Raw genomic sequence first — 26,121 nt, 5'->3', positions numbered from 1 at the left:
CTAGCTCACTGAAATCGAAAATGAATTGTGTGTTGAATCAAATGAACAAAAATGGATAGAAATGGTAAAGTTAGAGAAATGAGAAACATTAAAAAATGAATGTGGTTTTCTCTAAATGGAAATGACCTAAAAAATTAATTTATGGTTTTTCGAATTATTAATTAATTAATTAATTGAAGTTTGAAAATAGAATTAAATTAATTGGCCATATTGAATCCGTTGAATGTAGAAATATTAAATATATTTTCTCATGGATTCTTTTACTGTACAATTGTCATGATTTTAACGAAATTAGAATCGGGTTGAGAAAATTATTTAATTGAGATATTTATTTATTTATTTAAATTAATTTATGATGTTTATTTTGAGAAATAAAAATAAATAAATATTGGGTTGGATTGAATTATAAAGTGCTAGGTTAAAAGTCTATGAAGTATTTATAATTGGACACAATATAGGAGAGGCCCAAAAGCCTCTCATGTTAATACATAGGATGAGAAACCCTAGTTTATTTAACTAGGGTTGTCCCTCCCTCTTTTCTAGTTGAACTAGGATTTTGTTTTTCTATTTAAATAGGCTCCTACTAATTCAACAAGGGTTTCACTTTTTCTCCCTATAAATAGATGGCATTGGTAGGGCTAAAAACATATCTTTGATATATTGTTGTTCTGCCCAAAATAGTGATAATTTATTTTCTAAGTCTAAATTTTATTTTCCTAAATAACAATTTTACATGTTTCTATTAAAGAGAGATTTGCTTTCCTACTAAAAGTAAAGTAAATAATTTGTGGTTATGTATTTCATTCGAATTCGATCAAGCCCACACTCGAAGTAGTTCATGGTACAAGAATAGCAGAGAAGGTTATTCGGTTTGAAAGTCGGGAATGACAAGGATTCGTCTAGCCGGAAACATAGGTGCAATTTCATAAAAGGTTTATTGTTATAAATATAAAAAATCGGTTCGATTTTCAAAATTTTAAATTTCTTGTTGTGCAAGAAAACTATTTTGTTAATGATATAATGCACTTGGTAAGAAACCTACATCTCCTATGAATTTTGTTAAACCTAATGAGATGGTAGCTACTTCTTCCTTTGAGACAAATAAAAAGAAGAATGGAAAACATGTTTGTTACTAATATGGAAAAAGCGGACATGTTAGATGTCATTGTTACAAATTGATGAATGATCAAAGAAAGAGAAGTACAGGAAATGTTCAATCTAATGTTGCAACAATTAATGGAAGCACATCTAGACAACAACATATATGTAACAAGGAGAAATGAAAGTTTGTATGCCATTATTATAGGAAAGGACACATCATACCCCACTATTTTAAGATGATACGAGATTGGAAGAAGTTTAGCTCAGTTGCCAAACATGTTCGACCAACAAATAGAACAATGAGACCTCAAAATAGGTAGATTTGGGTAAGGAAGGATCGAGCACTAAATAATTAAGATCAACATTTGATTGATGTTTGTGTAACTCGTGATTACCATATTAAAGATATATCGAAGATTGGAGAAACATCATCTAGGTTTTGTGAAAAAGACTATTGTTGTTCCTTGAGCTACAACTCCTCTTGTTAATAAGATAGAATTTGATCTCATCCCCTTTAAACACCATGAAGCAAGCCGATAGAGATGAAAAAAGTAAGGGGGAGTAACAATGTTGATTTGGTGATCTTGTGTACTTTGATTTCACTTATGGTTGATTTCTTATTGTTGCACTTTTAGCATCTTTTTCAAAAAGGGGGAGAAATGGTAGTAGCAAAAGAAATATTTTTTTCTTAGTTATGGTTGCTACATTTTGCTTTGTTAAAGGGAGAGATGATGTTGATTTTTTTAAAAAGATGATGTTGATTTTTTAAAAATGATGATGTTGATATGCTATTGTTTATTTATGATCATGGTACATGCTTAATTAATTATGTGATGAACAAACATATTGATAACGGAGAGTGTGATCAAGCATGGTTCTACCTCTTAGGGGAGATATATTCTAATTCCCTTACTATGTAGATTGTTTGGATTGTGGGCTAACCATTTGCTGCAGGGTTTTGTCAAAAATGCCAAGGAGGAGTGTCTCGAAATAATTTGATTGATGTGCAAGTATACACAATCATTGACAAGTACTCAAGGAGTGAGTAAAAGTTATTGTCTCCATAGAAACTGTTTATGCAAATCAAGTATTGCAAAATTAATTACTAAGCAAATTGGTCGATGGTGAAAATAAATTAAAGTGATGAATTTCTAATTATATTAAACTAAGTATGCTTAAAATTAAATTAAAGAAAGAAATAAGTATGCAAGTTTTTATGAGAAATCATAATAGAATGCATGTGTTAGAATAATTTTTCTTTCTAACTTAGAGATATTTAAATAATGCTAATGATGTTACAAAAAATCCATGGCAACTTAACTATTTATTAACCCTATTTTAATTAAGAGTACTTTGACTTCTCTCAAGTCTTATGTTTTATTTGGATTTATTTAGCTAGCCCATATAAAGGCCTTTGTAGTGTACACAATTCATTAATTCATTACTATTCAACTTCTCTTTTGAGTTAATAAATTCTCTTTTAGTTTTCTTTTCAAGAATTTCTCTTGAGTTTCTTTTAGAAGAGTTTTAACAATCTTTTCAGATTGTGGGGATCATCTTTAAAATTTTTCTTGCCAAGTTTTCTATCTTGGAGGGGAAATTAGAGCTGCTTGAAGGGGGTTATAGATTTTTCATTTTTCTAAGGCTTCTTAGGACTTCTACATATCATGTTCTATCTTTTCCATCTATCTTTTTTATTTTCTTATTTATTGTTCCAATCTTTGATTTATTATCCTATTTATTTATCTTATTTATTTTTTTGTTTTTTTTTTATTTTACTTGGATTTGATTGTGTTTCAGGTTGTGTCAAAATCCAAGTTTCTTTCCCAACGTCTAGAGCTCTAAGTCAAATCCACGACTTGAACAAATTTTATGATCCGCTTTCGCGTTCATTCACACCCATTCCTTATCAGTTAATTTTTTAGGCATCGTCTCATAATTCACACTTATTAAATTATTAAGTCTAGCATATATCTATCTCAACAACTTCGTATTTTCAATAAGCAGAAAATATATTATGCGAGGTAACACTAATATTTTTATAATGAAACAGTTTAATCACATAAATCCTAGTGTTATGTAAGGTAATAAAGTTCTTTTGATATTATTACAAATCTCACCTAATATTTTCATAAATAGATTAAAGATGCACCATTCAAATATTGTGTCAATTAATTACAACTTGGTTCGATTTAATAATTAATTCAATTGCATCCCTACATTTATAAAGCACGAATGACATATTCATGGTTTTATCTAAATGAATAAGCAATTGAGGCACATAACATCATTGACAAAATTAAATAATCTAAGCTATAGATTTTGAATCATTCTAACGCTAACAAAATTAAGCAAACATGATTATATTAAAATCAAAAACTTAGTTGCAATTATGTTTCTTGAATTGAACAAAAATAAAAGATTGAAGGGATAATAAATGCTAAGTTGTTTCTAGTGGTTCTCCGAGGCACAGCTCACTTTACTCCTCCTTTGCTCTTAGCCTCTTGTCTTGATAACCAAGCTAAAATGGTCCTAATATGGTCAAGTGGGGCTGCTCTCAAAGCCTTGCAAAACTCTTTAAAGAGTGGGAAAATATTGAGAGCGAAAGAAGAGAGAAAATAGAGAAGAGATGGTGAATGAGGGATGAATGAAATGGAGGAATGGCAAGGGGTATTTATACTTGTGAGAAGCCCTTGAGTTTGGTAAAAATAGCATGTCAATCCCCCCTTTTTCTCTCATGCATGATCGGCCACCTCGATTTGAGGAAGGAGGGTGGATGACTTAGCTAAAAATAGTTAATCCAAGCTTGATTCATGGGAGGGAGTTGAACGGGCACTTGAGGAGTTTGTTGGGGCTGATTTGTGATTTTTAACAATTCTTGGGAGTCTAATTTAATTAATTTATGGATGGTTGGGCTTCACATAGCTAAATTTGGGCTCTTTCCTCTGTAATGGACGGTTTGGGCTTCAAATTAAGCAGTAAGCTTGTCCACTTCAATGATCTAATTACGAGTTGGGTCAAATTGAATTTAGAAGTCCAATAAATATTTTTAGGATGCACCAAGCTGATCACCCATCAACCCATGTTTGCATGGCCTTTATTGTAGAGAATGCTACAGTATCGAGCATCGAACAGGTGAGCTTCCAAATGATTTTTATGCCAAATTGCATCAATTTAGCAAAAATATGTAAAATTAGCATGTAAATAAGTAAGATTACGAATTTATCTTTAATTTTGTCCTACTTTCAAATTTTGTAGTAAACATACAAAATTTTCTATCAAAACACTCAGAATTTGCATGAATTACTAGTCAAAATGTGCTATAAAATTCTATATAATTTAGAGTTATCAGGGAGGTCATTGAGAAATTTGTTGAAGCTCGTTCCATGTCCTTTTATAACAAAATTGTCTCTCTCTTGAGCCATCGACTTGGGCCTAAAATAGGTTTTGTTTTTGCTAAGTTTGATCCACTTGAAAGTGACATAGTTGACAAAACTAGAAGCATGGGCCGACTAGAGTGCTAAGATTCCCAACTGACTTGCTTGAGGTGATTGGATAAGCATGAAAGTCATATTATTAAAATGCTACTTTTTCGAAATAAATATTAGATTTATTCAAGGGATTTTTTTCAAGGATTTATTTGTTGATTTAAAGGAGTTTATCTTGCTACTATAATAGCCTATAAATAGGCTTCATTCTCCCTTGGTAAATAATGATAAAGAGAGTTGAAAGATCTTCACTTTCTTGAGTTTTTCTCAGTACCAACCTTTGTTTCTTTCTTGTGTTGATAGTAGTTTTGGAATGCCTTTGCCGACAGCTTTGTTGTGTTCTTGTGGTTATTTTGTGACACTTTTTTAGGTATTCTTTGGAGAGTTTATTAATTGTATTTTGAGGTATTTGGCTGAGTGATTTATGATAATTGGGGTTGGTATTGGGACTATAATTACTTCTTTGTGTAAGGGTGGATTGGGCTCAAGCTAATAGGTGATCCAAACGATTGTTGAATAAAATCGTTCACTAGGCGAGGCTCTGCAAATGTAGGATCGTTGTGTCTGAACTACGTTAAAAAAGATCATGTAACACCCCATACCCGACCCGATAGTCGGGTTCGAACTAGAAGGTGTCACATTCATTGCCGAAGCAACTACGAACAATTTATAATTTAATTACAAGAAAATTAAGTATATAAAATGATATATATTTTTTAGTTTTATACGAGCTTACGAAAGCTCTAACGCTAACCCAAGACCGAGTTAAGACTAAGTCATATTTACAAAACTTCAAGTTGACGTCGCAATGTCAGGGGTTCCTCATCGTGATACAACATAATGACTAGGTCTCGTCATAGCGACCAATACTCGATGCCGCGTCATGGTATGGTAACTTGATCTCATCATGGCGACACTAGCTTGATGTTGCGACTAGACCTGATCATGGGTCGGGCCACCTGGAAAAAAAATATAGGCTCGAAGAATGAGCTTGGAAAAAAAAATAAGGCCCGTTTAAAAAATGGGTTGGGCCTCAGGTAAGCCATTTTTTCCCGAACCCAGCCCGAATTCACTAAAGGACAAAAAAACTCTACTCTTTTTTTTTGAATGTTAATTTCTTGTTGTTTTCTCCTTATTTTGCTACCATTTTACTATTATGTTGCTACTATTTTATTGTTATTGTTTGGATATTGTATAAAACTTATTTTATTGTTAATTTAAAGGCATTTGTTAATTTTGTTATTATTTTAAAGGCATTTGTTAATTTTGTTATATTTTAGAGGCATTTGCTTGTTAAGTTGCATTTATTTTACTGTTATTTAAGTCTACATATTTTTAAATTTTATTTTTAATTTGTTGGGAATTATTTATTTTGATATTTTTAGTATTTTTGATGTATTATATATATTTAAAAATTATATAAAAATAATATAAAAATTAATACGGATGAGCCAGGTTGGGCTTGGGTTTTAGCATTTTTATCTAAATCAGGCTTAGATAAAATTTTAGGCCCCTTTTGGGTCGAGCCAGCCCATGCCTAGTAAATGGGCCTGAATTTTTAGTTGAGCCCGGCCCATGAGCACCTCTAGTCGTGACATGACAAACTATTTCTGCAAATTTCTAAATGAAACTTCAACCTGCAATTCCAATAAACTAATATACACATTTATACCATACTTTTAGCCAAAACATGCAATCCTTATAAATCAAGCATGAACAAGACACTTTAATCAATGGTGTACCAGTGCCACATTACCTAGTTTAAATCAATCAAACCTTTAAACTATATGCTTAATCATTTAAGGTATGAACATAACACCCTTATACATTTCAACCAAAATATATTCTTACCAATATTCATTTGACCATTTTACTTATGCCAAACCTAATAAAACATATCAAAATGAACTTGTAACAATTTGAACTTAACCATTTAACTTAACATACAATCCATGTCATTCATTCAAGTTCAATTTCACCATTTACTTATCTAACCATTCAAAGTATCAAACTTATAATCTTTATCATGCCAAAACTTACCAATTGAGATCATTATGAATACAAGCATCACATAAGATCAAACATGTATCACTTTGATCATATAGCAACCAATTACATAAGTTTCAACAATTATCAACTTATCACATAACATCAACACCAAATTGACCATTTGCACAACAAACATCTCTATGTACATACCACAAAGTCTAGGACCAAAATCGATTTATAACTACTGTCTCGAGATAGTGTGTGCTCTTTCACTAATCCTGCTCAATAGTTTCACAAGCTAAAAATCTAGAGGGAAGAAAAAACAATAAGAGTAAACATTAAGAATGCTTAATAAGTTCAAATGGATTTACTAAACTTACCTTGATCCATAAAAGCATAAAGAAAAATTTCATACATTTTGGAATTCAAAAGTGGCTATTCTTGGCACATATTAGCACATCTAAGTACATGTCAATATTATCAAGTGAATAGGCTAGTCACATTTACAAATCATGAGAAAGATTTAAGACATTAAGGCAATCCAATACTTATCACATATCAAATATCAAATATCAAACATATATAAACATATATCAAATTTGCATTTAAATTTCCATTTCCATTTATTTTAACATCAGCCGATAGAACTATAGTAAAATGGATTTGGATACACGGGAAAAAGTTGTTCAGACAAGCTGACAATATATCAGGGTTGCTCACACAAGCTAACAGTATATCGATGTTACTCGTCTAGGCTAAACCTACAATACATATAACTCAAGAATCTACAACAAATTCTAGATATCATAAAAACATGTAAAGTCCCTAATCAAACGCGCATATAACCCTAATCACATGTCATACGTATCCTAATATTTTACTAAGTTCACACGGGCATAATTTCCTTATATATGTCATTACCAATTCATGTACATGATTGCATATTTTGTTTACGATTCCTATATTTATTTAACATTCATATCTGCACCTTATTATATTTCATAATAACCAATATTCACATGACTTTTCACTTCAATTCATTTTAAGCCATATGTGCCAAAATCACTAAATTCTACACAATTCTAACATATAAATAAATTCAAACATAATTCAAATATAAAATAAAATAGGGTGGTAAGTCCCATATGAACTTACCTGTTCCAAATATGTAAAGTGGATCCTTCAAGGGCTAATATGCAATTTTAGCTTTTCCCTAATCAACTCCACTTCTATCCAATTATTGATTGAAACAATCATTTTATATCATAAATCAATATCAAATACTTACATTGTATGTTATAATATGTATGAACCTATATGAACTTGATTTTTTGATATCCTTAAAATTTTTATTTTATTCAATTTAGTCCCTAAACTCGGAATAGTCATACTTAATTCCTAGCTTTAGATTAAAATCCAGTTTAATATATTCTCACTAGGGACCATATACTTTCTATTTCTAACATAACTTCATAACAAGTTTTAAATTTATTGAATTTGGTCCCTAATGTAACAAAGTTAACAACAAGCTAAATTAAGTTTACAATCTAGTTCTTTTTATATTCTAAGCTTAAAATCTATCAATTTCAAACCTAATTCTTCAAGAAATAAACAATGATAGGTTTCTAACACTTTAAAATTTCATAATTTAGTACAGACTAACTAAATCAAGCTCCCATAACCCTAAATCTATAAAAATTACAAGAAAAAGGCTTGAATTTACTTACAAAATTATGGTCAAATGGTATAATGTTTCTTTGGGATTTTTCTTCATGGAAGGAAAGAAGATAAAGATGAAACATGGCTTTAACATCTTTCTCCACTAACTTAATATATATAGTTGGATTAAGGCTTAATTATTCTAGTTTAATTTGATTTAATCATGATTTACTTGCATTAATTTAATTACTAGTTTAACTTAATGAAATGACATTAACATCCACTAACTCCAAATTTAGAATGCTTTAATTACCATTTTGGACCTTTGCTAATTGCACTGCAAGTCCTCAAGCCTTTGGCCAATTAAAATTCTATAGCGATTGGACTTTACAATTTAGTCCTTAAGCTTTAATTAACTAGTAATTCAACAAAATTACTTGACCCAAATTTAATAGATTTTTATATCATCCTTGTAAATATTAATATTTATTGGCTCGGTTAAGGAAACGGGATTCTAAAATCGTATTTTCTAGTACCATTAAATATCAGACTGTAATAAATCAGTTGTGTCGATTCTTTTTTACTTTTATTTTCTTTTTGCTGCTTGTTTTCCTTCTAACTATCATTACAACGAATGTTAAACAAAGTTAATTTATCATATCGGTAGACTAATTAATTTTCAATTTTTAAACTAAATTTTTTCCAAATATTTTTGTTTTCCTTCAAGACTTAATCTTCTTATTTTCTCTTTTGAAATCTAGAGCTTAAACCCCAAAGTTAGCTTTCAAAACTACTCTCTTATTCTTTTTTTTTCAAATCAAAACCAACACCCAAAAACGTATTTTAGAATATTTCAAAATTTTTAACATCAAAATTTCTTAATGCAAACAAAAAGTGGAGATTAAAATCCTCCATGAAAAAAATTTCTCTCAATCATTTTAATTCTTGAGGAAAAAACGAATATGAGTTTTGATTATAATGAAGAAAGAAATCAAAGAAGAATTTCTTTTTTCAAGTTGAAAAGTTGATATTTAATAACAAAAGTAAAAGAAACAAAATGTTTTCTCTTTTTTTTGAAAATGAGAGAGTTGCAGTTGTTGACTTCTCATGAAAAATTTGGGTCACTTTTGAAAAATCCAAACAATGAAATGACAATTTAAGAGGAGGTTAGTAACATACTAAAATCTTAGGTCGAACCGATGACCAAAAATGGAGATCATAGAGAAAGAGTTAAAAAGTTTGGCTATATGTAACACCCTTAACTTGTCTCCATCGTTGGATTAGGGTTATGGAGTATTACTGTACAAAACAAAACGTTCAAATTCAAAATAGAAACAATTATGCAATTTAAACATTGTCATTTAATAACTCAATTTAATTATGATAAATATACACTTACGGGCCTTAAATCTAGCTTATAAGGCCCTAAAAATAGTTTGGGAACATTCAATGATCAATTTGAAGCAAAACAGAAAATTTTGGAAAAACTTGAAAATTTTAGAAATAGGGGTCACACGGCCATGAGACATAGCCCAAACCATGTGAACATTCGAAGTCTAGACACACAGCCGTGTCCTAGCCCGTGCCGTGTGTCCGCTTATGTAGATATTCAAAATAGGGACACACGGCTATGTGCCAAACCGTGTGTGTATTCAATGTTGGGTCACACGGTCGTGTCGTAGGCCATATGCCAAACCATGTTACATACTAAGTTAAGACACACACTCGTGTCTTAGACCGTGTGAAACCTGCACCTAAAACAATAATAACACACGACCGTGTAGGGTAAGTGTGTGTGGCACATGGCCGTGTGACAGCCCGTGTCCCAAGCCGTGTGCAGCATAAGTTGTCCTTAAAATAATCCAAATCAAGCCTAAATTCTTGCACACCGAGACATACCATACCCAACCTATTTCACATGGTTAAAAGCACATTCAAAACATCATAAACATGCCAAATATTCATCCTTCCTATATCTAACCAATATGTCATCAAAAGGCACCTCAATTCACACACCAATTCAATTCATTCAAAACTACATTTCATACCTTAAACATACATGATACTCAGCTACATATCATTGAACCACCTCATTTATATATCAACAAGTCATATGCTATATACTTACAATGCATTTAAAAGTGACCAAAACACATATATTTACCTATGCATTTACAAGTCAAAAGCAAAATATATACACAAGAAACATAACCACAACAGCTTGACCAAATAGCATGATTAAAAACTCCTAATACATTTGATCCCTATACATGCCATTTATAACCATAGCCAAAATGACCAAAAACTACCAAAATGGTCGACGGGTAGTGTGATAAAGCTCCAACAAGATTCCAACCGGTCAAGCTTTTTGATGATCTTCAAGATAGAAAAACAACTCCGTAAGCAACTAACGGTTAATAAGCTCATATAAAAGAAACTTAAACTTACCAAACATAAAACGATAAACCATTCAACATTTCTCATTAATCATAAGGAAATTTTCCTTTCCTATCACAACAGTTCGCATGGTTAGTAAATATACTGAAAAATATATCACCTATGTAACATGGCACATATCATGAAATGAATTTCCATATACATACCATTTATCACATGTTTAATTAATTCCCTTTTCAATCCATTTGCACATACCATACTTTTCATTTCATATGTTAATTAACATAAACCAACTCATATACATACATTTCCATTAAACCTTAATTACTTGTTGAACCATATAGAATAACATCATATACTCTAGAAATGCTATCAAGAAGTTTGCCTTTTCATGTAACTGTAGCCGTCTCAATAATTCTCACACGAGCAGTGAAATGGGTCTGATCACATGAGCTATGGGTCGAAATGTTAGCTACACGATACTACTCACACGAGTTGTAGAGAATACGCAACAAATGCAGGACCTCTACCACCGGTAGGACATCTAGGACCAACACCCAAAACCATATAATCCCTAATGACATGTCATTTGTATCCTAATTATTCATAAGGTTCAAATGGGACTAGTAAACCATCCAATATCCAAAACATTGTTGTAACACCCTAAAATCCTTTATATTTATTTTTGTATGTTGTGACACAACTGTGTATATGCTTCAGTGGTTATGTGTTCTGAGAGTGCCTGAAAAGTCTTGGGTTCAAGCCTTAGCTTGAGCAAATTTTTATTTTAAATGATTAAATCCCTATCTCTAATCGGTAGGCTTTTAAATAAATATTGGTGAAATATGTCAAAATGGGCTTCTTGGTCTAGGGGATGAGTGGCTTGCTATTGTTACCTGAGGTCTAAAGTTCAAATCCTTGCATGCGCGAAGGGATTAAATTTTTTGTAGGGATGGACGGCGAGAGTTTGTGTTTCATTAAAAGTCTGAGTAGTTGGATGGTTGGAGTTATTTTAGGAGGAAATTATGGGATGTGAGAAGTTATCTTGATTTGGGGGATGTTGAATTCGGCTCTCTCTCTGTTTCAAAATTTCGGTGCCTGATAGAGGTTTTTTTACCTTCTCTCTTATTTTTCAATTTTACTGTCGTTTTCTTCCCCTAAAACCTCCGTGTTGCTGCCGAATTTCCTCCTTGATTTTTTCTTCTCCCATTTGATTTTTGTTGTCTACTCCAAGTTCATTGGTGCTGATTGTGTCATTCGATTTTCTTTTTGCTGTGACTGTCTTCCTCTCCATCTGTTATGCTCTTTCTTGGTTTTGTTTTAATTGTTTTTCCTCCACTTGCTGCCTTTGTTTCAAAATTTGGTTCCCTCTTTCTATTCCCAATTTTTTTTATGCTAGCTTCTTTTCCCCTCAAGCCAGCCGTGCATAATTTTGGCTCCTCTCCTTGGCCAAATATTGAAAGGTGAGTTCTACGTTACCCTTTGTCTATTTCATTTTTGCACTCTATCCTGTCTACAGTTGGTAAGTGAGTAGGTGTTTGTTGTTTTGTTGTATAAGTTGTTGAATGAAAGGTTGTATGTATATTCTTGGGTTTAATTGACTTGTTAAGTGAAATGCGATTAAGGGTTGAAACAAAATATTTTTGTGGCTCTCGTGGTAGGTGGAGATCTAGGGTTGGTTGGTGCTTCATCAAGGAATTGAGGGTGCGGTTTCGGTTGGTTTTGGTAAAGGGTTTTGGTTGCTGATCATTCCTTAACATCGTTTGGCTTTGTTTGATTAACGAATTATGTAGTTGATTGAATGACGTTTTGGTTGAATTTAGGTTTTGGTGTACCCGGAGTGCGGCCTAACTCCTAACGAAGTCAGGTTTGTAAACACAACTCTAAAGTGGGAATCGGTGAAAAGCCGAAAATATGATTGTCGATGTCACACAGGCGTACGACTGCCGTGTGGTAGGCCGTGTGATCGAGCATGGGCATGTGATCGTCGAGACTGGCCATGTGCGATTCATGGGTCGGGCCGAATTGGGCCGTGTGTGCCACACGGGCGCATGGGCCTCACACGAGTGTGTGGGAATATTGAGTCAAGCCGTGTGATCCATACGGCCAAGGCCATTTCGGGCCGTACAGGCCATACGAGTGTGTGGGCTCACATGGACATACAACATGGGCTTGTGAGCCCATTTTCACTGTTTGACTGCTAAGGTTGCACAGGTCGCCCAAGTCGACTGTGAACCTACTAAAGGGTCAGTTAGTTTACCTAGACCCCTAATTGACTAAAATGACTAAAAGACTGTTATATGCCTATATGAGATAGATATGTATGTTTGCACTTTGAGCATGTTATATACCCTATACTGTTTATACATGATACCATGACATGACTGTATGATGCATTGCATTGGGTTGGGGATTGATATTGATTGGAGGAAGTGTATTGAAAGGCCTCGAGCCTAACTTACTAGTAGCTCAGCTGCAACTATTGTCTAGTGCCGCATTGGTACTACTTTGGAGTGTAAGGATGGGTGGGTTGATTATATCCCCACATGGAGTGTAGGGTTGGATGGAGATGGAGTGTAGAGGCTGGTTGGGTAGAACCTGTATATTGTATAATCTGTTACTGTACTGATTATTGTTACTGTAATGGGCCAAGGCCCAAACACATGATTGCTTCTACGCTGAAATGGGCTAAAGCCCAAACTGTTATTGTCACTGATACTGAAAAGGGCTTAGGCCCAGACTGTGATTGTTTTTTTTTTGTCTGTTTGCTTACTATGGGATTACACACTGAGTTTTCGTTAACTCACCCTTCTGATTTGACTGTACTGGTAATCCCCAAACATAGGTGGATCGATGGGACGGAGGACTCAGCGGTGGCCACACGACCTATTTAATTCGATTTAGTACTTAATTAAAATTTTTATTCTATTTTGGGGGTATTTTATTGTAATTATGGCCTCTTTGGATTTTTTTTATTTTAATTTGGGGTTTCTATTGTTCGAATTACAACTGCTAGTACTAGGAATATTCGAGTTTTTAAAAAGAAACAAACGTTTTAACAAAATACGCTCAAATATGCAAACTGATTTAAAAGCTTCCGCATAGAATAAACGTTTTGAAAAATTTCGACTGATTCATTAACACGACTTTAGAATTAACAAGTAATAATGAAAAGTTTCTAAGTGGAAACTGCTTTAAGCAAAGTTACGGTTTTCCAACACAACCTATGGTTTTCAAACACACTACCATGTAACACTGCTAGATTCGGCCGTAACGTCCAGGTCGGGTTTGGGGTGTTACAATTGTATTATTATCAATTTAAATTATACCTAGCATAACATTAATTAACATATAATCAAAACAACAATTAATAAGTTTAATACTCATACGAACTTACCTCGATTACAACGGTTGTTACAACAAAGTCGAGAACTAATTCGAGACTTTCACTTTTTCGAGACTTTCACTTTCCCTCGACTCAAGTCCGGTTGATTCTTTTCTTGATCTAAATAATAACTTCATTCAATTAAATAATTCAAATAGCTTAATATCATTAATTCTAGCTTATAACCCATTTTAATGTGAATTTATGAAATTATCTCTAACATTTTAACTTTTATACAATTTAGTCCCTAAATCTAAAACTCGTTAATTGAACATTTTAACTAAAACCATGCTAACCAATTTTTAATAGGTTTACAAACAGCCCATATTTTCTACTATTTCACACTATTATCATTGAATTTTTCTATTTTCTCAAATAGACCCTTAAACTTTAAAATCATTAAAATCATTTAACAAAATATGTCTATTTAACAACCAAGTTTAATAATCTATCAACTAAATTCACAAATACTACAAAATTATTCATGGCAAGTTTCTAGACTTTTAACAACTTTACAAATTGACCCCCGGGCTTGCTAGATTAATCTATTACGAGCTCATAAACATAAAAATCAATAAAAACGAGCATCAAATAAATACCATGCACAAGAACTAAGCTTTGGTACAAGAACATCCAAATGAAGAAGAAGAAGATTTTAACTTAATTAATTTTGTGTTTATTTACTAATTTACCATTTTACCTTTATTATTAATTAAAATTTCAATTCAACCTTGTCATAACTATCCACTAACATATTATATGGTATATTCACTCACTAAGTCCATTTAATTACCTTTCCATAACTAATTGATACAATTAATTAATAGTACTAACTTTTTAGCTTTTATGATTTAGTCTTTCTTACTTACTTAACTATCCAAACTTTAAAATTTCTGAACGAAAATTTAATACGATCTTAATAAATACTCGTAAATATTAAATAAATATTAAAATACTAAATTGATCGTCATAATCATGATCACAAAACCACTGTTTTCGACACCACTGAAAATGAGCTATTACAACTCTCCCCTTAAAGGAATTTTCGTCCCTGAAAATTTTACCAAAGAATAGGTTCAAGTATTGCACTTTCATAGCCTCTTCTGATTCTTAGGTAGCTTCCTCGACCCCATGACGGTGCCAAAGAACTTTAACCAAAGCTATATGTTTATTTCTTAATTCTTTAACTTCTCGAGCCAAGATTCTAATTGGTTCTTCATTATACGACATATCAAGCTGAATTTCCACATCGACTGGCAAAATCACATGTGAGGGGTCAGATCGATACTGTTGCAACATCCATATGGAAAACATTATGAAATTTCTCTAATTTCGTCGATAAAGCTAAACGGTAAGCTACTAGCCCAATTCTTTCAATAATCTCATACGGCCCTATGAAACATGGACTAATTGATACAATTAATTAATAGAACTAACTTTTTTTAGCTTTAACGATTTAGTCCTTTTTACTTAATTAACTATCCAAACTTTAAAATTTCTTAATGGAAATTTAATACGACCTTAATAAATACTCATAAACATTAAATAAATATTAAAATACTAACTCGCTCGTCGGAATCGTGGTCACAAAATCACTATTTTTGACACCATTGAAAACAGGCGGTTACACTATTGAATTAGGAAATTTTGGGTTTTTTTTTTCTTTACAAAACTAGACTTGCTCATAGGCTGGGTCACCCACCCAAGATCAAAAGCCTGCCTAGAAAATGGGAGGGTTTGGACAAAAATATGAGGCCTAAAAAATAGGTTTGGGTAAAACTTAAATCCTATTTTCTATATGGGTTAGGCCTTAGGCAAGATTTCTCGGCCCAAGCCCGACCTGAATATATTATGTTATAAAAATTAATTATATTAATTTCACATGTTAAATAATAATTATATAATTATATTAAATAACTAACCCAATAACAATTAAAATCATTACCTAAAACCTAAAAAAACTTACCCAACTAAATAACCTAACCCAAAATATAAAATTTTAAAATTATATTTAATAAAATAAAAATATTATATATTTTTTAATATAATAAAACATTTATTATATTTATGGTAATGTCTTTTAATATAAATACTTTTTAATTTATGTTTAATGTGTTAGAAAATTTTTATTTTAACTTTTTTAGTGCATTTAGTGTACAATATTTTTTTTAAAATTATTTTTAAATAAAAACTAATCTAAAAAAAACAAAAATGGACTGACTAGGTCGTCCCCCAGTGTACCTTTCTTAAATTGGGTCGGGCTTGGGCAAAAAAGTAAAGTCATTTTTCAGGTTGGGTCGAGCCTGAGCTTGAAAACCGATCTAGACACCTAACACCTTGCATGGGCATAATAAAATTGATGTCAAGTTTGAAAAAGGTCAAAATAATTTTAAGGTGGATTTTTTGTGTTGATTGATTGTCGGAGAGCGACAATCGATGGTGCCGAGTGACGACCTTCTTGGCAAAGGTTGTTAGATTCCGGATTTTGGTATACAAAACTTTCTAATCAAGTAGTAAAATTTTTAAGAGGATCTCGTTAAAAATTGTGGTATTTTAGTATTGCCTTTAAAATATTAGTATCCATTAGAAAATTTGGTATTACATTAAAAATATTTGTATTACGTTAAAAATTTAGTTTTTTCTTAAAAGAATATGAATTTTTTAATTACTCGAATAATATGTACTAAGCATGGGAACCCCAAATCAGTATGATGATTGATAATTTAAGATAAGAACAATGTATTTATTATGTGAGAATCAAACATGATAGTATCATAAACTCAAATCATCAACTTTCTTTTCTTGAATAGAAAATGTTACTGTAGAAAGAAAAAGTGTACAAGAATCGAATAGAAAATTTTCCTTTTTTTCCTTGCACTTCTCCACTTGATTTGACCTCTTAGCTTTCTTTTCTTTTTAATGTATTTTTATTGGTGAATTATAATTGGTTGTACCAATTAAAATTTAAAAGAAAATAAGTCTTTTATTTTGACTTAAAAACAATTAATTAAAAATAAATTAACCTAGGAAAACAATTTATGAAATTGAAAAAACTTAAAATAAAATTGGTCACCGAAAGTAAACAAAACAATAAACCCTAACCCCAAAAATTTACAAACAAACAACTAATAACATGTTTGGTATTAAAGTTGCAAATGGTAAAAATTAAAATTAATTACAAAATCCCCAATGTAGAAATATCCAACAAAGGTATAAAATATCAAACATGTTTTTAATGGTAAAAGATATTACCCAAGATGTCATATTAGGAACCTCATTCATATTCTTACTCAAACCTTATAAAGTAACAAATAATTCTATCTCCACCAAAGTTTTAAACACAAAAATAGAATTTCCTTTTGCGAAAAATCAAAAATAAGAAATCTCAACTTATTAAAATCTTTATCCATCCATAATGGGCAAATCAATAATTTAATTAATCAAAAGCAAAACAAATCTCTTTTCTAAAAGAAGAAATATGTTTTAAAAATTGAGTGAACAATAGAAAAAGAGAAGTACAAAAAGAATAAATCAAATCGAAGAAGAAATAGAATCAACAATTTGTTCGACATTCCTAATGCTTTTTCGAATAGGAAAAACACAAAGTAACATTACCATATGAAAATAATTTTGATGAAAGATAAATACCCACAAAAGCAAGACCCATACAAATGAACAAAGAAATGGAAGAATTTTGTAAAAAAGAAATACAATACCTTCTTAATAAAAAATTAATTAGGAAAGGTAGTTCTCCTTGAAGTTGTTCAGCATTTTATGTAATAAAAAATGTAGAACTCGAAAGAGGAATGCCAATATTAGTAATTAATTACAAACCTTTCAATCAAGCCTTAAAATGGATTAGATATCCAATACCAAATAAGAAACATTTGCTACAGAAACTTTGTAATGCAAATATTTTCTCAAAATTTGACATGAAATCTGGATTTTGGCAAATCCAAATAAAAGAAGAAGAAAGATATAAAACGAAATTTACTATATCATTTGGACAATATGAATGGAATGAAAAGCCTTTTGGATTAAAAAATGCTCCATCCGAATTTCAAAGAATAATGAATGATATTTTTTTACCAATATTCTCAATTCACAATATTATACATCGATGATGTATTAGTGTTTTCAAAAAACTTAGAAAAACACTTCAAACATATATCCATCTTTATAAAAGTCATAAAAAATAATGGTTTAGTAGTTTCTAAAATCAAGATAAGTTTGTTCCAAACCAAAGTAAAGTTTTTAGGTCATTACATTACCCAAGGAGCCATTACCCCAATAGAACGGTCCATAGGGTTTCCTAGCAAATTCCCAGACCAAATCCTTGATAAAGTCCAATTACAAAGATTCTTAGGAAGCCTCAATTATGTCATAGACTTTTATCCAGTTCTTAGCAAATTATGTAAACCGTTATATGGTAGGCTCAAAAAGAATCCACAACCTTGGATAAATGAGCACACCAATATTATCACCCAAATTAAAAAACAAATCACTAAGCTTCCTTGTTTATATTTAGCCGATCCGAATGCCCCAAAGATTGTAGAAACAGATGCTTCTGAAATAGGATACGGTGAGATCCTAAAACAAGTTAAAGGGGGAAAAGAGCAAATAGTCCAGTTTACTTCCAGACATTGGAATCCAACTCAGCAAAATTATAGTACTATTAAAAAAGAAATTTTATCAATTGTTTAGTGCATTACAAAATTCCAAAGGGATTTATTAAATCAAAAATTTCTTTTACGAATCGATTGCAAATCAGCAAAAGAAGTTTTACAAAAAGATGTTCAAAATATTGCCTCAAAACAGATTTTTGCAAGATGGCAGGCAATTTTGAGCATATTTGATTTTGATATTCAATACACCAAAGGAGAAACTAATTTTTTTCCTGATTTTCTCACTAGATAGTTTCTTCAAAAATGCCACCCAAACTCCGAGACAAAGGAAAATGGAAAATAGGAGAGTCATCCAAAACCCAAATTTCCTCAAAACCAATTAAGTCATGGTAAGAAATTTTCCATGAAGAAGAAAATGAGAAATCATCATCATCATCAAACTCCTCTAAAAATACAATAGTTCAAGATGCACAAGATCCAAATGAAATTGGTTCTCAAATCAAAACATGGATTGAGTCCCTTTCTCAATCCTCAGAAGTAGCATTGGCCTTTTCACAAATGAAAGAGGAAAGTCCTCTCAAACAAATTGCTACTGAAGCAGAAAAGATTTCAAAAAATACAGAGATTGTTTTACACAAACCAAAGTCTCTCAAAAATGTTTTAAAAGAGACATCTCTCCAAGATGTTTTTCCAAAAGAAATAGCAGTGTCTTCACAGACTGCTACACAAAAATCCTAACAATATTTTCCAAACAAATATTTTGAAAAAATTCTTGTTTTGGAGGAAGAATTTTCAGAAAAACCTTCACATATACTTGCAAAAGAACTTTTCAATGGATGGCATTTCAAACCATTAGATTCTCAAAAACCGCAACAGTATTATGAAAACATACTGGTTCAAACACAATACAGACTCAAAAGATCCAAATTTTATTACCTATTCAACAGCCCAAATACTAAAGTTTCTTCGACCAAGGGATTGGAGTGAAAACCCAAATTCTATTAAGAAATTCTCAGCCAAATTTACCACCAAAGTTGACCACCACCCATATTTTACATATTGGGATTACCAAATGGCATGGTACAATGCCTTCTTAATGAACAACCAACACATGAGACATTCTTGGCTCATATATTTCAAATACGGTACCCAATTCAAATTCCCAAACTGGTTCCAAGAATGGTGAAATTGGTATGACCATCATCCTTTGAGATACTAACAAAAAAAATTTCAAAAATTATGGCCCAAATTCTTTGACAAATTTTAGCCTGAACCAGACCAAAAACACATTTACAGGACAATCTATTTTTTCTCAAAACTATACATTTCTTCGATTGTTTCATGGAATTATTCTTTTGAGCAAGATCAGTATGCTGAAATTCTATTACTAGTTTGAAACTACAGAACTAAATGGTGGGACAAGTTTAATGATGAAAAATATGATTCAAAATATTTAAATATTTTTTTCAACAAGAATCCAAGATTATGTAAGTCCGGCCCGGATCAAACCATAGCAAAATTCCTTCAAGCAAAGTCGACAGCTAGTGCGATGTTACCTCAAGCCAAGACCAAGAAGGAATACAAAAAACTCATTGCTTAAATGCTCAGGTCATTGGATTCTGAATCTGAAGATGAAAAATCTTCAGCGTCTTCAATCAAAACGGTGGATCTTGCAGATGATACCACTTCAGTAACGATCATCAGGACCAAGAAAAAATGATGTAAGAAAAGACGAGTGAATAAGAAATATTCTCTGGCGAAAATAGTAAATATTCTCTGCAAGAAAAGACAAATGAACAAGAAATATTCTCTGGCAGAAATAGTAAATATTCCCTGCAAGAAAAGATAAGTGAACAGGAAATATTCTCTGGCGAAAACAGTAAATATTCCCTGCAAGAAAAGACACATGAATAGTAAATATTCTCTGTAGTTTGTATTTTTGTAATCAGAGAATATATTCTCTGAAAAGATTTAATCAAAGTCTCAATTATGTAATGATGAAAGGGAAAAATTTCTTGTTTCAAATGATGTAAAGATATAATAGCCCCTTATAAAAGGCTATCAGATTCAGAATAAAAAGGACGACTCGAAGTACTCATTTCAGAAATCAGAACTCATTTCTCTAGAGTTCCAAAGTTCTTCAAATTTTTTGAAATTTAAGTTTTAAATTATTTTCCTTTACAAGATTTAATCAATTTTTTATTACAAATTTCAAATTACGATTATCTCATTTCAAACTCGATCCTTAGATTCTCGGGAGTTTGTTCCAGACTGTCCCTTAGTTGAAAAATCTTTAGTATTTGGGATGTTAAATGGGTAATAAAATTTGAATCTTTCGAGACAGTATGGTATCAGAGCTAAAGAGGAGCAAGTATTTCTAAGTTTTGAAAATATGCAATTTGTTTTCAATATTTTCGGGTTCTGGTTTAACTATCTTCATTAATGTATTATTATTTTGCTGAGTATTGATACACTGTCCAATTAGCCATGGGTTAGGCGTGTCAAGAAAAAAGTATCCCTGTAGGCAACTTTTATAATCCAGAAATCCAGATAGTAGAACCCTCTTGTAGGAAATAAGAAAACAAAGAATGTTTCATTTTCTTAGAAGAACCAATTCTTCTACAGGCTTTGTTTCCAGTCAATCCTAAGAGTCTAACCAAACCTCAAACAACACTGTTAATGAACAAGAAGAACATTATGAAAATATTCCCCAAAGATTTGATAATTGGACTCTTCCAAGAGTTCCAACAAACCAAGTCTACAAGAAAATAACTTTTGAAAATTTAAATGCTTTTTGCAGTTATGTCATAAAAACAAAAGAAAGGAGTTTAACTATTCAAAAAGAATATGAAACAATCCAATTATTAGATAGAGTCGTCATTAATAAACTCAAAGAAAAAAATATAAATATATCATTTTGGACTAGTCCAGGTTGGTGTCAAACCTCTTAGTGTTGAAGCCACTAAAAATACGTCAATTTTAATTATCTTAAGAGACCAAAGACACATTGTAATAGGCCCAATTAGCCCGGCCCGCACCAAATGAACCAAACCAAAATAAAAAATAAAAACAGTCCATTACAATAAAAGAGCCCAAATTATAGCAGGCCTATGTGGCCCAAACCCAAAACAAAACAGCAAGCCCAAAGTCTTAACACAACAAAGTTCAGTGAACAGAAAAGAATGAACCCTAGGGCGCGCCGCACGGTCGCCTCGCGCTCCTCACGCACACTTGCGCCGCCGCCGCCGCCGCCGGAGTCTCCACTGATTGACCTGCAAACAACACAAAAAAGGAAACAAGCAGGAAAAATGGAATATCAGCAACAATGACAGCAAATAATGAAAACATAATAGGAAAGTAGAATATTTTTATGTTATTTTCCTTTTATTTGACTATAAAAAGCCATCAAAAATATGTAAAATGGGGGATACTGGTTTTATAGAAAAAATACAGAGAAAAAGATTGAAAATAGAGATACAAAAAGAACAAAAAAAGTTCGAATAAAATGTGGTTTTTTTTTATTTTGGTGTTCGTCGTTCTTTTTATTTTTTATTTTTATGCATAAAATAAAAGGAATAGAAGAAAGAAAGCTTACCTTTGTCCTTGGGTCTGCTCCAACGAGGTTCAAAAACCCAACTCGGTGAGCATCCGGCCACTGATCACGGTGGAGCCTCGGTAGAAGGGCAGTGACGCGGCGGCGGTAGAGAAAAGTGAAAACCCTAGCAGAGGGTTCATCTGTTTTTTATAAAAGAGGGCAAAAAATGAATTCTTTAGAAAAAAATTGATTTTATAACAGGCATGAAACGGCGTCGTTTCGAGCTTGTTTTAATGGCCCCAAAACGGCGCCGTATAAGGCCATACCCGCGTGCGTGACACGACCCGCTAGTCCCAGATTCGCGTGTTTTATGGCGCATGGGGAATTTGCACAAACGGTCCCCTACGTTTATGACGCATTCAAGTCAATCCTTTCACGATTTTTTTAAAATTTTGCCTGACATTTTATTTTTGTCTCATTTCTGTCCATACCAAAACGCAGCGTTTTGAGGGAAGGGAATATATCTCATTTGGCCCTCATGTTATTCGCGCATTATACACTGGCCCTTCATTTTGTTTTATTTTCATTTTTTTCCCTTTAATTCTATTTTGAGTTCAATTTAATCCCTACTAATCTAATGTGCTTGCTTTTCTTTAAATTTATTTTAAGTATTTATTATTCCCTTATTTTTAATGTATTTAATTTTTAATTAATATTATTTTAATGATTAAGCTTAATATTATTTTAAGTTTATTATCGACATTGTTTAAATTTATTGTATATTATCATTTTAATTTTATATGTATTATTTTAAAATATGTTATTAATAAAAAAGGGATCGTTTTTAATTTACGACATTCGAATATAAGACATTAATAATCAATTAGGTACCAATTTTGGGTGTTACGAGGGTGCTAACCCTTCCTCGTGCGTAATTGACTCCCGAACTTGTTTTTTCAAATTTCGCAGCCCAAAATCGTCTTCAATGTGAGCCGATCACACCTCCATAAAGGATCGGTGGCGACTCCAATTTTCGTTTTTCAAAGTTGGCAACTAATTTTTGTTTTCAAAAAAAATGGTTTCGACACACATCATGTTTAATGACTCATTATTAGGAACTATAGAAACAACCTATGTACAGGCCCAATACATTTTAATTGTTATCCAAATTTTATGGTTTCTTTCATTAACAAAAATATTTTACTATCTTTGACCCTTCAAATACATACCCGTAACTACAAAATGCTTCTTGGTACGAAAGTATTAACATTAGTCTATAGACTCCATTTCAAAGTTATGTATTATGTAGTTAATACCAAGGCTTTACTCCAAAATCCAAAAGGAGAAACCCTCTTAATAGAAACAGATACTTCAAGATCTCATACCACAATCCCAAGAATAATACAATGGCATGAAATAAACATTCCTGATAAGTGAAAACTTGAGGGTGCTATAGACCCTGTGGCACCAACTCCCATAAGAAGCACTTTATTAAGTGAAATCTCTCAACACCAAGATGGCACAGTTGAATTAATATTCAACAGGCCACAAAGAATGCATCCAAGACATTCCTTCGAAATAGGAAGTACCAGCACAACTTTTAGGAGATTAAATTTAGAAGAAGAGTCAAATCTAGAAACACAAATAGCAGATTTAAGGACAGCTAGAGCCTCTGTCTCTTCTATCCCAACAACATTTAGAACCAATTTACAAGGAATAGATAATTCCTCAAATATAGCTCAACCTATCTATGCCAGACATGAAGAGAGCCCCAAAATTCACCTAATATTTCACCAACATATTCATCAATGACTAATAATGCAAGACAAGGAGAAAATTCAGAAATATTTGTTTTAGAAAAAACTTTTGAGATAAACAAAGATTGGTGTAGAAAGAACTTCTATTCCAACAAAATAAGCAAAAAAGAGAAGATTGCTTTAAATTTTATAATGATAAAAAGAAAGCATTCTTCAAGAATTTTATGAATTTATGAGTACACATAAAATCCATATAAATTATTTAAATAGTTTGAAAAATATTATTCAGAATCTGTTAATACAATAAAACATAATACTAGATGGTAGACATATAAAGGAGAAGTTGAATCTCGACATCCCCTTTAAATGGAGGTTCAATATCTTCACAAAAATACTAGAATAAAAGCAAATCGTTTAAGAATGAGAGTTCCTGATGCAGGAGAACAAATCTCATCAAAAGATGTTAAAATGATAGTAGAACAAAACTACAATACAAATATCAGCCTTCATACAATAGGAAAATAATTAGATTATATTGAGAATTTGGTGGAAAGTCAACCGATTAGGAAAGAACCAGTAAAAGAGATAACAAAAAAAAGTTCTAAAGAACCAATATTCACACCTTATGAGATTCCAAAACCTTTCCAAAAAACCCAAAATGATTTCTTAACAGAAATCCAAAATAGACTTGATGCTTTGAAAAGTTACAAGTTTGAATTAATTGCACCTGATACCCCAATACAAGCCCAACATTCAGTAAATACATTACTCCAATCCTTCCAATCTAACTCTGACCAGTCAAATAAACAACAAATTAACAAGATGGCTTGGAAAGAACCAAAAAGATTATATTATCCAAAAAGCACTGCACCTGATCTTAATATAGAAAAAAAGCTTGTTTTCCAGAACAAATACAATGCTAATACAATTTATGAATGGAATATAGATGGAATGTCTGAATACAATATTCTTCGTTTATTACAACAAATGAAAATGGTTTCAAATGTTTATAAAACCCAAAACCAAAATGGAATAATCAGTGATCATGCTATAGCTAATCTTTTAGTTGCTGGATTTACTGGTCAATTAAAAGGATGGTGGGATCATGCACTCACTAAAACCCAACAGAAAGAAATTTTAAAAGCAATAAAAAAGGATGATCAAGGAATAATTATTTTAGATGAACAAGGAAGAGAAATCCAAGATGCAGTAGCAACTTTAATTTTCTCAATCTCTAAACACTTTATAGGAGATCCTTCTCATCTTAAAGATAGGAATTCAGAATTATTATCAAATTTAAAATGCAAAAAATCAACCGATTTTAAATGGTATAAAGATTTCTTTATGACTAGAATTATGAAAAGATCTGATAACCAACAATCGTTTTGGAAAGAAAAGTTTCTAACAGACTTCCCACTTTATTAGGAGAAAAATTTAGAAATCAAATAAGAGAAAATATCGAGGTATTATTCCATATGAAAAGCTTACATATGGTGAACTAATTAGTTTCACCCAAAAGAATGATTAAAAATTTGTCAAGATTTAAAATTACAAAACAACTTAAGAAAGAAATATATCAATGTAAAAAGGAATTATGATCATTACGCCACCAATTTGAAATTAGGAATGAATTTTCTTCTTCAAAAACATGTTGCCCTGTAAAACCAAAAATAGAAAAAAATATTTTAGAATATTATAAAAACCCAAATATAGAAAATACGAAAAGGAAAGAAACAACAAAAAGCAGAAAACAAAATTGATAAAACAATAAAATGTTATAGATGTGGAAAACCAAGACATATCTCAAAATATTGTAAAATTAAAAGAAAAATCAATAATTTAAATCTAGATGAAGAAATAGAACAAAAATTAAATGAGATTCTATTAGAAACAACTTCTTCTGAAAATGATAAATCTACCGAAACAAATGGATTACAAGTAGGCGAATTACATACAACATCTTTGTCTTCTGATGATGAAAATGAACCCTCAGTTAATATGTTAACCAAAGACCAAGAATTTATGATCGAAGTTATTGTAACACCCTAAATTCGGCCCAGACATTATGGCCGAATCTGGCGGTATCACATTAAAGTGTTTTTCGAAAACATAGTTCACTGAAAAACCCGCTCTATATTAATCCTCGTTTATTGAAACCCAAGTTGTCTTTAGCAGTTTGTGGATT

The sequence above is a fragment of the Gossypium raimondii genome, chromosome 2 (genome assembly GCF_025698545.1).
Source record: "Gossypium raimondii isolate GPD5lz chromosome 2, ASM2569854v1, whole genome shotgun sequence".
NCBI lineage: Eukaryota > Viridiplantae > Streptophyta > Magnoliopsida > Malvales > Malvaceae > Gossypium > Gossypium raimondii.
This window is presented reverse-complemented; position numbering follows the sequence as displayed.